The following is an 18,380-nucleotide window of genomic DNA, read 5'->3' as shown; positions in this document are numbered from 1 at the left end:
ATACCATAAATCCTTTATTGTATAGTGTAGGTTTATTCTAAGTTACTATGTCATAATTTCTTTATTGTATAGAGTAGGTTTGTTCTTAATTCCTACTAGTTACTGCCATCACTCGCTATCTGAAAAAAAATCTGATGTAGTCGACCGGGCCGAAACATTTTCCTCTAACGGGCCTAGTTTTTAGCGGGGCCACAAATGGGCCGGCCTGCATCTTTCTAGGGCCCGAATGGCCATTGGGGCCTTCACACTTTGCGCCAGGCCCACAACTTACTCCGGCCTATATTCGGCCCAAATTTTAGTTGGGCCTTTTGTGGACCCATCGCTTAGTTTGGCCCATGTAGCGTTGGGCCATTAACAGGCTGAATATTCTGCTGGCCTATTACGGCCCCGAAGAAACCATGGGCCTTTAGCAGGCCGAAATGCATGTTGGGCCTCAATTTTCACTAGTCGTCGACGGGCCTTCAGCAGGCTGAAATGTAGACCGGGCCTTTTTTGGCCCAGTTATATGACGGGCCGTTACCGGGCCGAAACATCTCGGGCCTTAGTTGGCCCACTGATATCATGGGCCTTTAACAGGCTGAAAGTTTAGTACAAGCATCAACGGGCCGAATTATACGACAGGTCTTTAACAGGACCAAAGTCATGTTGGGCTGAACTATTGCCACCTTTATCATGAGCGCTAAGTGGGCCGGATGTTGCGTCGGGCCATATATGGCCCATGGGTAGCACGGGCCAATCCCAGGCCGAAAGACACACCGGGCTAAAATGGGCCCATGTCTACATTGGGCCTCTAACAGGACGAAAGTCATTGGCCGCAATTGGGCCCAAATATTCGGCGCACAATTAATGGGCCAGATCTGGCTTTGGGCCGTAAATGGGTGTTTATTAAATAGGTCATTATTGGGCTGGCCGACTAGCACCTGATTAAGTACTACGGACCTTTGACTGGGCCAACCTTTTTAACCTATATGGGCCTCTGTTGGGCCCTGCCACGTGTCGACGTATCATAGGCGCATCATGTCCAAAGAATAGATGACATCTGTCCCAACGGTGAGCCAACACGTGATTCCTCCGGCCAATGAGAATTTTACACGTGGAAAATCCTCATTGGTCTGGGCTGTTAGCGGGTTATCGAATCCAAAGTCGGACCCGATAGCTTAACGGCAACCCGTTATGGTGGATGCGACATGTCGGACACCCTTGACGAAAGCACTTCCATGACGCGGCATTTATCGTCATGGAAGTGGACACTTCCGTGATGATAATTTTGGTAATGTCATGGAACACTTCTACGACAGCACAGGTATGACTATCTTGATTCTGTCCAAAAATCGGCATCGATGTACATGCATGATAGAAAACATGACATACTGTGACAAACACGTATCATCACGGAAGTGTATTTTTTTTAGTGGTACTAAGTTTCCGGTTAATACAATTCTAGCATGAATAATAAACATTTATCATGATATAAGGAAATATAAATAACAACTTTATTATTGCCTCTAGGGCATATTTCCTTCAGTCTCCCACTTGCACTAGAGTCAATAATCTAGTATTACATAGTAATGATTCTAACACCCATGGAGTCTTGGTGCTGATCATGTTTTGCTCGTGGAAGAGTCTTAGTCAACGGGTCTGCAACATTCAGATCTGTATGTATTTTGCAAATCTCTATGTCTCCCTCCTTGAATTGATCGTGGATGGAATGGAAGCGTCTCTTGATGTGTTTGGTTCTCTTGTGAAATCTGGATTCCTTCGCCAACGCAATTGCTCTAGTATTGTCACAAAAGACTTTCATTGGACCCGATGCACTAGGTATTACACCTAGATCGGATATGAACTCCTTCATCCAGACTCCTTCATTTGCTGCTTTCGAAGCAGCTATGTACTCCGCTTCACACGTAGATCCTGCCACGACGCTCTGCTTGGAACTGCACCAACTGACAGCTCCACCATTCAATATAAATACGTATCCGGTTTGCGACTTTGAGTCATCTGGATCAGTGTCAAAGCTTGCATCAACGTAACCATTTACGACGAGCTCTTTGTCACCTCCATAAACGAGAAACATATCCTTAGTCCTTTTCAGGTATTTCAGGATGTTCTTGACCGCTGTCCAGTGATTCACTCCTGTATTACTTTGGTATCTCCCTATTAAACTTATAACAAGGCACACATCAGGTCTGGTACATAGCATTGCATACATGATAGAACCTATGGTGAGGCATAGGGAATGACTTCCATTTTCTCTCTATCTTCTGCAGTGGTCGTGCATTGAGTGTGACTCAACTTCACACCTTGTAACACAGGCAAGAACCCTTTCTTTGACTGGTCCTTTTGAACTTCTTCAAAACATTATCAAGGTATGTGCTTTGTGAAAGTCCAATTAAGTGTCTTGATCTATCTCTATAGATCTTGATGCCCAATATATAATCAGCTTCACCGAGGTCTTTCATTGAAAAATTCTTATTCAAGTATCCTTTTATGCTATCCAGAAATTCTATATCATTTTCGATTAACAATATGTCATCCACATATAATATCAGAAATGCTACAAAGATCCCATTCACTTTCTTGTAAATACAGGCTTCTCCAAAAGTCTATATAAAACCATATGCTTTGATCACACTATCAAAGCGTATATTCCAACTCCGAGAGGCCTGCACCAGTCAATAAATGGATCGCTGGAGCTTGCACACTTTGTTAGAACCTTTAGGATCGACAAAACTTTCTGGTTGCATCATATACAACTCTTCTTTAAGATATCCATTAAGGAATGCAGTTTTGACATCCATTTGCCAAATTTCATAATCATAAAATGCGGCAATTGCTAACATGATTAGGACAGACTTAAGCATCGCTACTGGTGAGAAGGTCTCATCGTAGTCAACACCTTGAACTTGTCGAAAACCTTTCGCAACAAGTCGAGCTTTGTAGACAGTAACATTACCGTCAGCGTCAGCCTTCTTATTGAAGATCCATTTATTCTCACTTTGTTCTCATACATGGATCCCATCTCAGATTTCACGGCCTCAAGCCATTTCGCGGAATCTGGGCTCATCATCGCTTCCTCATAGTTCATACTCTGGTTTACCATTCTGGTGCGGATCATACTCTGGTTGACCTACGTTGTTCGGTAGTAACTTGATCTGAAGTTTCATGATCATCATCATTAGTTTCCTAACCGATTGGTGTAGGAATCACTGGAACTGATCTCTGTGATGAACTACTTTCCAATTCGGGAGAAGGTACAATTACCTCATCAAGTTCTACTTACCTCCCACTCACTTCTTTCGAGAGAAACCCCTTCTCTAGAAAGGATCCATTCTTAGCAATGAACATCTTGCCTTCGGATCTGTGATAGAAGGTGTACCCAACAGTTTCCTTTGGGTATCCTATGAAGACACATTTCTTCGATTTGGGTTCGAGCTTATCAGGTTGAAGCTTTTTCACATAAGCATCAAAGCCCCAAACTTTAAGAAACGACAGCTTAGGGTTTCTTGCCAAACCATAGTTCATATGGTGTCGTCTCAATGGATTTAGATGGTGCCCTATTTAACGTGAATGCAGTCGTCTCTAAAGCATAACCCCAAAACGATAGCAGTAAATCAATAAGAGACATCATAGATCGCACCATATCTAATGAAGTACGGTTACGACGTTCGGACACACCATTACGATGTGGGGTTCTAGGTGGCGTGAGTTGCGAAACTATTCCACATTGTTTCAAATGAAGACAAAACTCATAACTCAAATATTCACCTCCACGATCAGATCGTAGAAATTTTATTTTCTTGTTACGATGATTTTCCACTTCACTCTAAAATTCTTTGAACTTTTCAAATGTTTCAGACTTATGTTTCATTAAGTAGATATACCCATATCTGCTTAAATCATCTATGAAGGTCAGAAAATAACGATACCCGCCGCGAGCCTCAACACTCATTGGACCGCATACATCAGTATGTATTATTTCCAACAAGTCAGTTGCTCGCTCCATTGTTCTGGAGAACAGATTCTTCGTCATCTTGCCCATGAGGCATGGTTCGCAAGAATCCAGTGATTCACAATCAAGTGATTCCAAAAGCCCATCAATGTAGAGTTTCTTCATGCGCTTTACACCAATATGACCTAAACGGCAGTGCCACAAATAGGTTGCACTATCATTATTAGCCTTGCATCTTTTGGCTTCAATATTATGAATATGTGTATCACTACAATCGAGATTCAACAAATATAGACCACTCATCAAGGGTGCATGACCATAAAAGATATTACTCATATAAATAGAACAACCATTATTCTCTGATTTAAATGAATAACCGTCTCGCATCAAACAAGATCCAGATATAATGTTCATGCTTAACGCTGGCACCAAATAACAATTATTCAGGTGTAAAACTAATCCCAAAGGTAGATGTAGAGGTAGCGTGCCGACGGCGATCACATCGAGTTTGGAACCATTTCCCACGCGGATCGTCACCTCGTCCTTAGCCAATCTTCGTTTAATCCGTAGCCCCTGTTTCAAGTTGCAAATATGAGCAACAAAACCAGTATCAGATACCCAGGCACTACTACGAGAATTAGTAAAGTACACATCAATAACATGTATATCAAATATACCTTTCACTTTGCCATCCTTCTTATCCGCCAAATACTTGGGGCAGTTCCGCTTCAAGTGACCAGTCCCTTTGCAGTAGAAGCACTCAGTTTCAGGCTTAGGTCCAGACTTGGGCTTCTTCACTTGAGCAGAAACTTGCTTGCCGTTCTTCTTGAAGTTCCCCTTCTTCCCTTTACCTTTTTTCTTGAAACTAGTGGTCTTGTTAACCATCAACACTTGATGCTCCTTCTTGATTTCTACCTCCGCAGCCTTTAGCATCGCGAAGAGCTCAGGAATTGTCTTATCCATCCCTTGCATATTATAGTTCATCACGAAGCTTTTATAGCTTGGTGGCAGTGATTGAAGAACTTTGTCAAGGACACTATCATCAGGAAGATTAACTCCCAGTTTAGTTAAGTGGTTGTTGTCGGCGTTCTGGGAACGGGGGTCCCCAGACTAGCCTGCCTGCGGCCCGCGGCGTGGCTCCTCCGACGGCCTGGTACGACCCATCTTCACCAGAAAACACTCAAGACCCTCGCGAGGGGCCAAGCCTCGCGAGGCAGACGACACAAGACCTCCTCAGGGGTAGCCTCACTAGGCTGGCTCGTGAGGAGCGGAGAGATCAAGGCAAGGGGCACCTCGCGAGGTTCCCGTGACGTGAGCCATGACGACCAAGGCCAGGCGGGCGCAGAGTACTCATTTCCTCTTTGGTGCTAAAGGAGAAGGTGCAGGCGAAGAGTCCTGAGGCATCAGGCAAAGGTTTCCATATCGGTGCAACAAGACCAAGACCAGCAGGACGGCAGGACGGAGGTCACCACGGAGCCCACGACATCATCACCACTAGAGCCTTTGGCTGGCGAAGACCACCTTTTGTCAGGATAGCTTATACTAGCTATCCCCCTTCGAATTGGCCGTTGTGGGATCCCTTCCCGCCTAACATTTGGGAAGAGGACCGGGGCCTCTATAAATAGAACTAGCCACCACCATAGAAATGGAAGAACTTTTGGGATCAGATCCATTCCACCCACACACGCACAAGCTCACCGAGCTCAAGAACACCTCTCCTCAGGAGGCTATTCTTCCCTTGTACTTGTTCATCCTCAGCCTACAAGGCAATCCACCATACCACACTGGAGTAGGGTATTACACCACATCGGTGGCCCGAACCAGTATAAACTCTCGCATCCCTTGTTCCTTGAGTTCGGCGAGCGAGGCCTTGAGATCGCGGGGAGTGGGTGAGCTTGGGGAAGAGAGATCTTTGTGCGCACCCCAGAGTTCGAACCTTAAGGGTTTTGCCGGAACCCGTGATCCAACATTTGGCGTGCCAGGTAGGGGTGCGCTGAAGCTTTCTTCTCCAGCGACCAACTCGCCGTTGCCCGACAACTCCGATGTCTGAGGATCCAAGGGCCCAGACCGACCGATGGGCGGCCTGGCCCGCCTGGGCACCACCGACTGACTAGAAGACCTCAACCCCGCGATCCAGGCGACCCGCGCGCCGCCCCACGCCCGCGGACATGCGCAGCGCGGACCGACGCCCGCCGCCCTCGCGCCGCGGCGCGCGCGTGCCGCCGCGCGATCATCCGGCTACTCTGCGGCAACAGCGACACAGACCCGACGGGAGCAGGAAAACATGCGGGCCGCGCTCATCGTGGCGCGGGAGCTGCTGCGGTGCAGGCTGGTGGAGAGCGGCCCCAACGCATTACTGGAGTGGGTCGCTGAAGTCCTGGACGCCGCTTGTAGAGGTACACCACCCTTCTGCTTCATGATCACGCCTGAGGTTGTGCGGAAGCACACTCAAGGCCCCGACGGGCCCACGTGCCCCCTGGGTGTTAGGAGGATCCAGCAACACGAGCGCGGGCAATGGCACTAGACACCCTGCGTCGACCGCGCCATTGCGAGGAGGGACAAGCGCTGACGGCCCGCCGCAAGGGCGCGCCGGGATGTTGCGCGTCGGCCGGGGCCAGGCGCCGCAGTTCGTGGTCCAAGGCGCGGGGCGCCTGCACGAGGATCTTGGCGAGGCAGACATGGACGCCTACGTGCCCCGCATGGTGCACATGGGATATCTGCCCCAGGCCAGGATGGGCAGCTGGAGGACCCGAGACAAGGGCCTTTCACGGGCCGTCCGGAGACTTCACCGACCCCTTCAGTGACGATGACGGTGGGGCACAACCAGTGTCGCAGGGGAAAACTTACACTAGCCCTGAACTGCAGGAGACCCCGGTCGTGGTAGCAGTCGAAGACCACAGGGCAGTAGCCCCGCCAACAGCAGGAGTGGTGCTCTGGGGGCTGCGCGGGAGAGGCCCGGAGCTAGGCCCTCCCTCGCGCCCCACAGAGCCAGGCGTGGCACGGAGGTAGGCCCTCGGTCGGGGGAAGCGTCGGCGAGCCTTCCCCCCCCCCCCCGGCAGTGGGCCCGTGGTAGCCGAGGGTGCCGCCAGTGTCCTCTTTGCCCCTTGGTCTCGTCCTGGTTTCCGGACGCCCCAACGGTGGTCGAGGGTGGCGCAGGGCGGGGCCCTCGCCTGGCGATATGAAGCAAGGCTCACGCATGTGAAGGTCTCCGCTCATGACACTCTCAGGTAATAATGAGTGGGACTGTACATGCCCTGGAGTCTCCGGAGTGCTGCCCTCTAGCCTCGGGAGCTCCCGCCAACGTCCTAGTGGAAGCACCATGCTCCGCGCTGGCCGTCGACGCTGTCCCCCAATGACTATGCTCACAGCCAGTGAAAGCACTTAGCTTCGCACTGGTGGCAAGACAAGAAGACTAGCTAGGTGCCGGACGCGGCCATTTTCTTTCGACCTCTTTTCTGTAGCTCAAATTTGCAGCCTTTGGTTTTTAATTTGAAGTCATATTTTCATTGGCAATCGCGAGGGGTGCCTTTTTCATGTTCGTGTTGATTTCGTGAGTTTCTGGATTCGTGCCTTGCTTTAAGATTTGTGTCCTCTACCTCCCCCCTCCAAGCCCCTCGCGAGCGGGGGCTGAGCAAGGCATGCACGCACTACCCGCGCACCCCGCCACGACTGGCGCTTGCTTCTCGCGAGGCCCTCTCGGGCGGACTAGCAGACCCCTCAGGAGACCAAAACCTCGCGAGCCCGCGAAGAGCTCCCCTCGGAAGAAATGTGCATCCGTACCTGCCAAATCAATTTGAAGCCCGACTGGACTAAGGTGAGTTATGGCAGCAAGCCCACAAGGGGCTCGTGAGCTCACCAAAACATGTTCCAAGCCTAGCTTAAGAAGTGAAATGATAGTTTGTTTACATGAGGGGCTCCCCCTCCCCAAAATGCTCTTACACCGCGAGGGGCCATGCCCAAGCTTTTGCATGCAGGTCCAAAATAAAGGAGTGCAGGCTCAGTCGGACATGTCGCTCGCCGCGTCTTCCGGATCACTCCCAGACATGCTGCTGGCGCTGTTGCTGGCGCTATCTTCACTCTCATCAACCGTGCCACCCTCATCTGCCATGACCACCACCACGTATCCATCAGAAGCAAAGGCCCGGACCAGAGCATCCACATTGTCATCCACCCAGTGCGCTAGGTTGTCCCGGATGACCTCGGGCACCGGAGCAATGGCGGCATCAAAGTCGAAGTCATGATTGATGTTCTGAAGATGGCTAAAAACGCGGGAAAATGCACGCCCGATGAGGCCTCGGCCCTTCTCCTCGACAAGCTCGCGAGCCCTCACTGCCCGGTTCTCCGGGCGTGTCACGACATCAGTGAAGAAGCGGAGGTGGCTGGCATAGTCTTCTGCGTGGGGATGAGGGGCGTGTTCATCACAAATGGCACCCAGTGCCTGGTTCGCCCTCGTCCTGAGGTCACGGAGCATGGGGGTGTGCTTGCGCAGCAGCGTTTGACGGCGGATCGCCTCCTCCCTGCTTTGCTGCGCAAGGGACTCAGCGGTGTTAACCCGCTGCTGAAGCGGAAGCAGCTCGGCACGGGCGGAAGCCAACTCGGCCAGCATGGAAATCAAGGCAGCTGCGACGGCCTTCTCGCGCTGCTCCGCCTTAGCCAGCCTTGACCTGAGGACGGCGGTCCTGCCCTCAGCTTTGGTTTTCACGAGCTTCAGCTTCAGGTCGCACCTATTGGCAAGATAGGCGCGGGCCTTGGCCACCCTGCGGTCAGTCTCCTCCTGGGTCCTGGCCTCGCGCGCGCTGACAACATCCTCTGCTTCGGCAACCTGGCGTTCCCTCGTCTCCAACCGCTCAAGCTCAAGACTGCGCTCCGTGGCCTCCAGCATCAGCGCTTCCTCGTGCCTCAAGATCTCCTCTTCGTCGGACGGCGCCCCCTTCATCGACGCCAAAGCAGCCCTGCGCGCCTCCACCTGCTGCTCCAGGTAGGCATTCAGGACCTGGAGCTCCTGCCTGCACTTCTCGGTGACCTCGCGGCTGTGGTTTGCGTCCCTAGCCTCCTCCAAGGCCCGAGCGCTGGCCTCGCGTGAGGTTGCTAGGGATGCCTCGGCTTTCGCGTTGGCATGCTCGCGCTGGAGGGGCCCGAGGTTGATGGCCACCTTCAGTTGGTGTCATTCATCCACCAGCCGGAGGCCCTCGGCTTCAAGACGAGCATCAACATACATGAGTTCCTCCCCAAGCCTGCTCAGCGCACCCATCGCCTCCTGGAAGAGCTCGTGACGGACGGCACCCCGCTTGCGCGCAAGATCGAGCGCGCAACCGGGTCCGTCCTTCATGCCAGAGGATGTCGAGGGAGTCCGGGGTGGTTCGCTTCCCCCCAGCCAAGGGCTAGAGGCCGGCGCCCTCCTAGTCGCCCTACGGGCCTCGGCGGAGGCCCGGAAGGGCGGAAGCTTGTTGCTTGAAGAAGAGGCCAAGACCAAGGTCATCCAGCCACCGTCAATAACCAGGGGAGGATCCCTTGGCACACCTCCCGCACCCCAGGCAAGACCATGAAGGAGGGACGGCAAGACCGCGGGTTCAATGTGCCAGGCTGACGCATGTGCCTCTCCGGCCAACCTCATGCCATGTGCGGCATCCCGGCTTGAGGTGATCAGGGCCGGCATGGGATTCGGAGCAGGAGGTTGCTTCTCGGGAAATTTCGCCGCCCTGGCGGAGGGGACCCAGAGGAGCCACAGTCAGGAGGGGAAACAACACTCGAGAAATTACAAGGATAAGGTACTCACTCATCTATGGCGATATATTTCCTCTGTTTCAATGGCCGGAACGCATCACCGCTGCAGCTTGGAGATCCTTTCCTCTTCCGGAGCGCGTCGAAGTTCAGTCGGAGCCGGTCGAAGCCTTGAGCGCGGTCACCAGCGCCGGGCGCGGCTGGAGCAGCACTTGAGGAAGCAACCTCGGGGGTGCGGGGCTGCGTGGAGACATTGGCCCCCGCCTCCCGGCGACCTGCCGGGGCCTCCGGGGCTACGACCTCAGGAGTATCGGGCCGCGACGCCCCTACGGCGCTTCCTCAAAACGGCTCTCTAGGGGCCCGTGGGGCGACCCTTCGGGAGCCTCGAGCGGCGTCGATTCCTCAGCGGCCGCGTCGCCAGCGGCCGACGGTGGTCGCCCCCCTGCGCCCACTTCTGGGGAGGTCGCCGTGCTGGCGGCAGGCAAGGGAGCCACGGAGACAGGGCTCTCGCGAGGCCCTTCGAGGCCAGCCAGACGTAGTCCCCACTCATCGAAGGGGGCATCTGCCTCGTGAAGTCCGCCTTCTTCGAGTAGCATTACAAGAGACAACCCTCCTCCGGCATGTCGGCTGGCGACGGGTCGCCCGTCAGGATCTTGAGCACAGTTTGTTACGCCACAAGAGGAAGACCAGACTCATGGAGCCTCATGTGATCCTTGCTGCCGGACAAGGTGCACATTGGTCGGGAATGCGCTGGAGCGGGCCAACACGGCGCCATATGAACTCCTTCACCACCATGGACGCAGTCACGCCAAGGTCCTTCAGCCTCTTCAACCGGAGCCAGACGAAGGCGAGGCGCGGGTCGACGAGCCTCTCATGGCCCCATCCAGAGCTGGGAACGCTGGGTGCTGACGAAAGCAAGAGTAGGGGGCTGAGCACGCCGACGTCCACAAATACCCACCGCCTCCGGAACCCGCTCGCAGACGGTGGGAGCTCGAAGTCAATCCCCGAGCCTGCCGTCGCAGCCACGGCCTTGAAGCTCAGGCATCCCGAGCACTGCCGAGGGTCGGTCAGGTGCAGCGAGAAGAAATGGCGAAGTAGGGCCATGGAAGGAGCAATGCCCACCATGGCCTCGCAGACGAAGGCGAAGACGACAAGAAGGCGATGGATTGGGGATCTAGGTGCAGCATATGGATCTGATAATGGGAAAGCACGGCGTTGAAGAAGGTGGAGAAAGGGGGAATCAGGCCGGCCCACAGGGCGTCAAGGAGGAAGTGGACCTCAGTGGCTGTCCGATCAATAGAGGCGCGGGATGCAGGCCAGGCCACCGTCTTCCCCCATTCGTTGAAGTCGGAGGCGAGCGCTGGGCGGACCTTGCCCATGGCCTGCTGGTTGAGCACTACCGACCGCTCAACGGTAGGCTCAAGGGCTGGAGGGGATTCGGCTGAGGACTGGGGCCTCTTCTTCCCCTTCTTCGGCCGGCTTGGATCCATGGCTACGGAGAGGACAGAGCTCAGTTCAGATCAGAAGAGGAGGCTGTTGTTCCATGAAGGCGGAAGAGTTGGGGGAGTGCGGAGCCAGCAACGAAGGAGTAACTATGTGGGTTGCGGTGGCCGCCTAGCCATGCGGATATCAAGGTTGCGTGGGGAAGCGGAGACGCCCACGTCCCGTCAGTCACCATGCGTCAATCAAGGCCGCAGGCGGTTGGGGCCCGTGGCGCTCCGCACTTGCCCCTTGGCTTCGCCTCGAAGCCAAGTCCGAGCGCGCCTTGGGCCGGGGGGTTACTGTCGGCATTCTGGGAACGGGGGTCCCCAGACTTGCCTACCTGCGGCCCGCGGCGTGGCTCCTCCGACGGCCTGGTATGGCCCATCTTCACCAGCAAACACTCAAGACCCTCGTGAGGGGCCAAGCCTCGGGAGGCGGATGACACAAGACCTCCTCTGGGGCAACCTCACTAGGCTGGCTCGCGAGGAGCGGAGAGATCAAGGCAAGGGGCACCTCGCGAGGTTCCCGTGACGTGAGCTGTGACGACCAAGGCCAGGCGGGCGCCAGCGGGCGCATAGTACTCGTTTCCTCTTTGGTGCTAAAGGATCAGGCGCAGGCGAAGAGTCCCGAGGCATCAGGCAAAGGTTTCCATATCGGTGCAACAAGACCAAGACCAGCAGGACGGCTGGACGGAGGTCACCACGGAGCCCATGAGGTCGTCACCACCAGAGCCTTTGGCAGGCGAAGACCACATTTTGTCAGGATAGCTTGTACTAGCTGTCCCCCTTCAAATTGGCCGTTGTGGGATCCCTTCCCGCCTAACATTTGGGAAGAGGATCGGGGCCTCTATAAATAGGACTAGCCACCACCATAGAAAGGGAGGAACTTTTGGGATCAGGTCCATTCCACCCACACACGCACAAGCTCACCGAGCTCAAGAACACCTCTCCTCAGGAGGCTGTTCTTCCCTTGTACTTGCTCATCCTCAGCCTATAAGGCACTCTGGAGTAGGGTATTACACCACATCGGTGGCCCGAACCGGTATAAACTCTCGTGGCCCTTGTTCCTTGAGTTCGCCGAGCGAGGCCTTGAGATCGCGGGGAGTGGGTAAGCTTGGGGAAGAGAGATCTTCGTGCGCACCCCAGTGTTCGAACCTTAAGGGTTTTGCCAGAACCCGTGATCCGACAGTTGTGGTACCCAGACATTCTGAGTATATGTTCCCTCACAGAACTATTCTCCTCCATCTTACAGCTATAGAACTTATTGGAGACTTCGTATCTCTCAATTCGGCATTTGCTTGAAATATTAACTTCAACTCCTGGAACATCTCATCTGCGCCATGACATTCAAAACGTCTTTGAAGTCCCGATTCTAAGCCGTAAAGCATGGGACACTGAACTATCGAGTAGTCATCAGCTTTGTTCTGCTAGACGTTCGTAACGTCCGGAGTTTCTCCTGGAGCGGGTCTTGCACCTAGCGGTGCTTCCAGGACGTAATTCTTCTGTGCAGCAATGAGGATAATCCTCAAGTTACGGACCCAATCCGTGTAGACGCTACCATCATCTTTCAACTTAGCTTTCTCTAGGAACGCATTAAAATTCAAAGGAACGGTAGCACGGGCCATTGATCTACAACAACATAGACATGCAAAAGCTATCAGGTACTAAGTTCATGATAAATTAAAGTTAAATTAATCATATTACTTAAGAACTCCCACTTAGATAGACATCCCTCTAGTCATCTAAATGATCACGTGATCCATATCAACTAAACCATGTCCGATCATCACGTGAGATGGAGTAGTTTTCAATGGTGAACATCACTATGTTGATCATATCTACTATATGATTCACATTCGACCTTTCGGTGTCAGTGTTCCGAGCCATATCTGCATATGCTAGGCTCGTCAAGTTTAACCAAAGTATTCTGCATGTGCAAAACTGGCTTGCACCCGTTGTATGTGAACGTAGAGCTTATCACACCCGATCGTCGCATGGTGTCTCAGCCCGACAAACTGTAGCAACGGTGCATATTCAGGGAGAACACTTATACCTTGAAATTTAGTGAGGGGTCATCTTATAATGCTACCGCCGTACTAAGCAAAATAAGATGCATAAAAGATAAACATCACATGCAATCAAAATATGTGACATGATATGGCCATAATCATCTTGTGCCTTTGATCTCCATCTCACAAGCACCGTCATGATCTCCATCGTCACCGGCTTGACACCTTGATCTCCATCGTAGTGTCGTTGTCATCTCGCCAACTATTTCTTCCACGACTATCGCTACTGCTTAGTGATAAAGTAAAGCAATACATGGCGATTGCATTTCATACAATAAAGTGACAACCATAAGGCTCCTGTCAGTTGCTGATAACTTTTACAAAACATGATCATCTCATACAACAATTTATATCTCATCGCGTCTTGACCATATCACATGACAACAATCCCTGCAAAAACAAGTTAGACGTCTTCTACTTTGTTGTTGCAAGTTTTACGTGGCTGCTATGGGCTTCTAGCAAGAACCATTCTTACCTACGCGTCAAAACCACAACGATTTTCGTCAAGTGTGCTATTTTAACCTTCAACAAGGACCAGCCGTAGTCAAACTCGATTCAACTAAAGTTGGAGAAACAGACACCCGCCAGCCACCTGTGTGCAAAGCACCTCGGTAGAACCAACCTCATGAATGCGGTCATGTAATGCCGGTCCGGGCCGCTACATCCAACAATATCGCCGAATCAAAGTAAGACGTTGGTGGTAAGCAGTATGACTATTATCGCCCACAACTCTTTGTGTTCTACTCGTGCATATCATCTACGCATAGACCTGGCTCGGATGCCACTGTTGGGGAACGTAGTAATTCAAAAAAAATTCTATGATCACGCAAGATCTATCTAGGAGATGCATAGCAACGAGACGGGAGAGTGTGTCCATGTACCTTCGTAGACCGAAATCGGAAGCGTTTCGTAATGCGGTTGATGTAGTCGAACGTCTTCACGATCCAACCGATCCAAGTACCGAACGTACGGCACCTCCGTGTTCAGCACACGTTCAGCACGATGACGTTCCTCGAGCTCTTGATCCAGTAGAGGGTCGAGGGAGAGTTCCGTCAGCAGGACGGCGTGGCAACGGTGTTGGTGATGTGATCCGCGCAGGGCTTCGCCTAAGCACTACGACAATATGACCGAGGTGGTAAACTGTGGATGGGGGCACCGCACATGGCTAAGAAACAACTGTTGTGCATTTGGGGTGCCCCCTGCCCACGTATATAAAGGAGGGGGGAGGAGGAGGCCGGCCCAAGGGGGCGTGCCAAGAGGGGGGAGTCCTACTAGGACTCCGTTCCTAGTAGGATTCGGCTCCCCTTTTCCTTCCAACGGAGAGGGGGTAAGGGGAAAGGAGGGAGAGGGAGAAGGAAGGAGGGGGGCCGCGCCCCCTCCCCTTGTCCAATTCTTCTTGGGGCAAGGGGGGCGCACGCCACCTCCCGTGGCCTGCCTCCTCTCCTCCACTATGGCCCATTAGGCCCATTAACTTTCCCGGGGGGTTCCGGTAGCCTCCCGGTACTCCGAAAAATCCCCGAACCTTATCGGAACCATTCCGGTGTCCATATATAACCTTCCAATATATCAATATTTACCTCTCGACCATTTCGAGACTCCTCGTCATGTCCGTGATCTCATCCGGGACTCCGAACAAACTTCGGTCACCACAACAAATAACTGATAATACAAATCGCCATCGAACGTTAAGCGTGCGGACCCTACAGGTTCAAGAACTATGTAGAGATGACCGAGACACATCTCTGGTCAATAGCCAATAGCGGAACCTGGATGCTCATACTAGCTCCTACATATTCTACGAAGATCTTTATCGGTCAAACCTCATAACAACATACGTCATTCCCTATGTCATCGGTATGTTACTTGCCCGAGATTCGATCGTCGGTATCATCATACCTAGTTCAATATCGTTACCGGCAAGTCTCTTTACTCGTTCCATAATGCATCATACCGTAACTAACTCATTAGTCACAATGCTTGCAAGGCTTATAGTGATGTGCGTTACCGAGAGGTCCCAGAGATACCTCCTTGATACTCGGAGTGACAAATCCTAATCTCTATCTATGCCAACTCAACAAACACCATCGGAGACACCTGTAGAGCATCTTTATGATCACCCAGTTATGTTGTGACGTTTTATAGCACACAAGGTGTTCCTCTGGTATTCGGGAGTTGCATAATCTCATAGTCAGAGGAATATGTATAAGTCATGAAGAAAGCAATAGCAATAAAACTAAACGATCATTATGCTAAGCTAACGGATGGGTCTTGTCCATCACATCATTCTCTAATGATGTGATCCCGTTCATCAAATGACAACACATGTCTATGGTTAGGAAACTTAACCATCTTTGATTAACGAGCTAGTCAAGTAGAGGCATACTAGGGACATTCTGTTTTGTCTATGTATTCACACATGTACTAAGTTTCCGGTTAATACAATTCTAGCATGAATAATAAAAATTTATCATGATATAAGGAAATATAAATAACAACTTTATTATTGCCTCTAGGGCATATTTCCTACAGAACCTATGAACTATGAGGAAGCGATGATGAGCCCAGATTCCGCGAAGTGGCTTGAGGCCATGAAATCTGAGATGGGATCCATGTATGAGAACAAAGTGTGGACTTTGGTTGACTTGCCCGATGATCGACAAGCCATAGAGATTAAATGGATCTTCAAGAAGAAGACTGACGCTGACGGTAATGTTACTGTCTGCAAAGCTTGACTTGTTGCGAAAGGTTTTCGACAAGTTCAAGGAGTTGACTATGATGAGACCTTCTCACCCGTAGCGATGCTTAAGTCTGTCCGAATCATGTTAGCAATTGCCACATTTTGTGATTATGAAATTTGGCAAATGGATGTCAAAACTGCATTCCTTAATGGATTTCTTAAAGAAGAGTTATATATGATGCAACCAGAAGGTTTTGTTAATCCTAAAGGTGCTAACAAAGTGTGCAAGCTCCAGCGATCCATTTATGGACTGGTGCAAGCATCTCGGAGTTGGAATATACGCTTTGATAGTGTGATCAAAGCATACGGTTTTATACAGACTTGTGGAGAAGCCTGTATTTACAAGAAAATGAGTGGGAGCTCTGTAGCATTTCTAATATTATATGTAGATGACATATTGTTGATTGGAAATGATATAGAATTTCTGGATAGCATAAAAGGATACTTGAATAAGAATTTTTCAATGAAATACCTCGGTGAAGCTACTTATATATTGGGCATCAAGATCTATAGAGATAGATCACGACACTTAATTGGACTTTCACAAAGCACATACCTTGATAAAGTTTTGAAGAAGTTCAAAATGCATTAGTCAAAGAAAGGGTTCTTGCCTGTGTTACAAGGTGTGAAGTTGAGTCAGACTCAATGCCCGACCACTGCAGAAGATAGAGAGAAAATGAAAGGCATTCCCTATGCCTCAGCCATAGGTTTTATCATGTATGCAATGCTGTGTACTTGACCTAATGTGTGCCTTGCTATAAGTTTAGTAGGGAGGTACCAAAGTAATCCAGGAGTGGATCACTGGACAGCAGTCAAGAACATCCTGAAATACCTGAAAAGGACTAAGGATATGTTTCTCGTTTATGGAGGTGACAAAGAGCTCGTCATAAACGGTTATGTCGATGCAAGCTTTGAACTGATCCAGACGACTCTAAGTCGCAAACCGGATATGTGTTTATATTGAATGGTGGAGCTGTCAGTTGGTGCAGTTCCAAGCAGAGCGTCGTGGCAGGATCTACGTGTGAAGCGGAGTAAATAGCTGCTTCGGAAGCAGCAAATGAAGGAGTTGAATGAAGGAGTTCATATCCGATCTAGGTGTAATACCTAGTGCATCGGGTCCAATGAAAATCTTTTGTGACAATACTAGGAGCAATTGCCTTGGCAAAGGAATCCAGATTTCACAAGAGGACCAAACACATCAAGAGACACTTTAATTTACATCCGCGATCAAGTCAAGGAGGGAGACATAGAGATTTGCAAAATACATACGGATCTGAATGTTGCAGACCTATTGACTAAGCCTCTTCCACGAGCAAAACATGATCAGCTCCAAGACTCCATGGGTGTTAGAATCATTACTATGTAATCTAGATTATTGAATCTAGTGCAAGTGGGAGACTGAAGGAAATATGCCCTAGAGGCAATAATAAAGTTGTTATTTATATTTCCTTATATCATGATAAATGTTTATTATTCATGCTAGAATTGTATTAACCGGAAACTTAGTACATGTGTGAATACACAGACAAAACAGAGTGTCCCTAGTATGCCTCTACTTGACTAGCTTGTTAATCAAAGGTGGTTAAGTTTCCTGACCATAGACATGCACTGGTACGCGTCGGTCCTAAACAAACGGTTTTAACCCCTTTTCGCGGCCACAACGGCAGTAAGGCTATTTGCGTGCTCGACGAGGCGCTCCTCCTCCCGCAGGAACTCGATGTAGCACGTATGGTCGTTGACGCACGTGCGGGCATCCACCTCTGCCTCCTGCCTTCGGGCGGCGGTGCTGGAGCGGGTGATGATCCCGGCGGTCGACAGTGGGCTGGCGGCCACGGCGGCCGACGACGGGGTGGCGGCCACGACCACCACCTCCCGCCTTCAGGCCGAAGTGGCGGAGCGGGTGATGGCCACAGTGGCCGGCAGTGGGGTGGCGGCCACGACGGCCACCTCCCGCCTTTGGGCCGTGGCGGCGGAGCAGGCGATGGCCCTGGCTTTCGACGGTGGTGTGGCGGCAACGGTGGCCGGCAACAGCTGCCAACGGGCACCGGCGGCGGAGCGTGTGGTGGGTGTTCCGCGCACACTCAACAGGGACGCCACGCGCACTACACTACACCGGGGACTGCGCCGCCGCCGTAGTGTAGCCTCCCAGCTGGAGCTGTCCTCTGATGATGGTGGAGTGGCTGAGCGACGACGATGGACCGGTGACATTGGCGATTGTGGGAGAAGCAGACGAGATAAGCTACAGGGATGGAGGGGAAAATGCGATGCAGGACTCGCCGGCCGTGAGGGTTTTTATAGCAGGCCGGTACGCATTGGGATTTTGGGGGATTTCACCGAGTCGGGCGGGAAGCTTGCGCGGGAACCTGCGAGGTTGAGCGGGAATGGGCTCACCGACGATTCACTGGCACCACCGTTTGGCCAAA

This window comes from Triticum aestivum, chromosome 1D, assembly GCF_018294505.1.
Source record: "Triticum aestivum cultivar Chinese Spring chromosome 1D, IWGSC CS RefSeq v2.1, whole genome shotgun sequence".
Classification (NCBI taxonomy): domain Eukaryota; kingdom Viridiplantae; phylum Streptophyta; class Magnoliopsida; order Poales; family Poaceae; genus Triticum; species Triticum aestivum.
Note: the sequence above shows the minus strand (reverse complement) of the source record.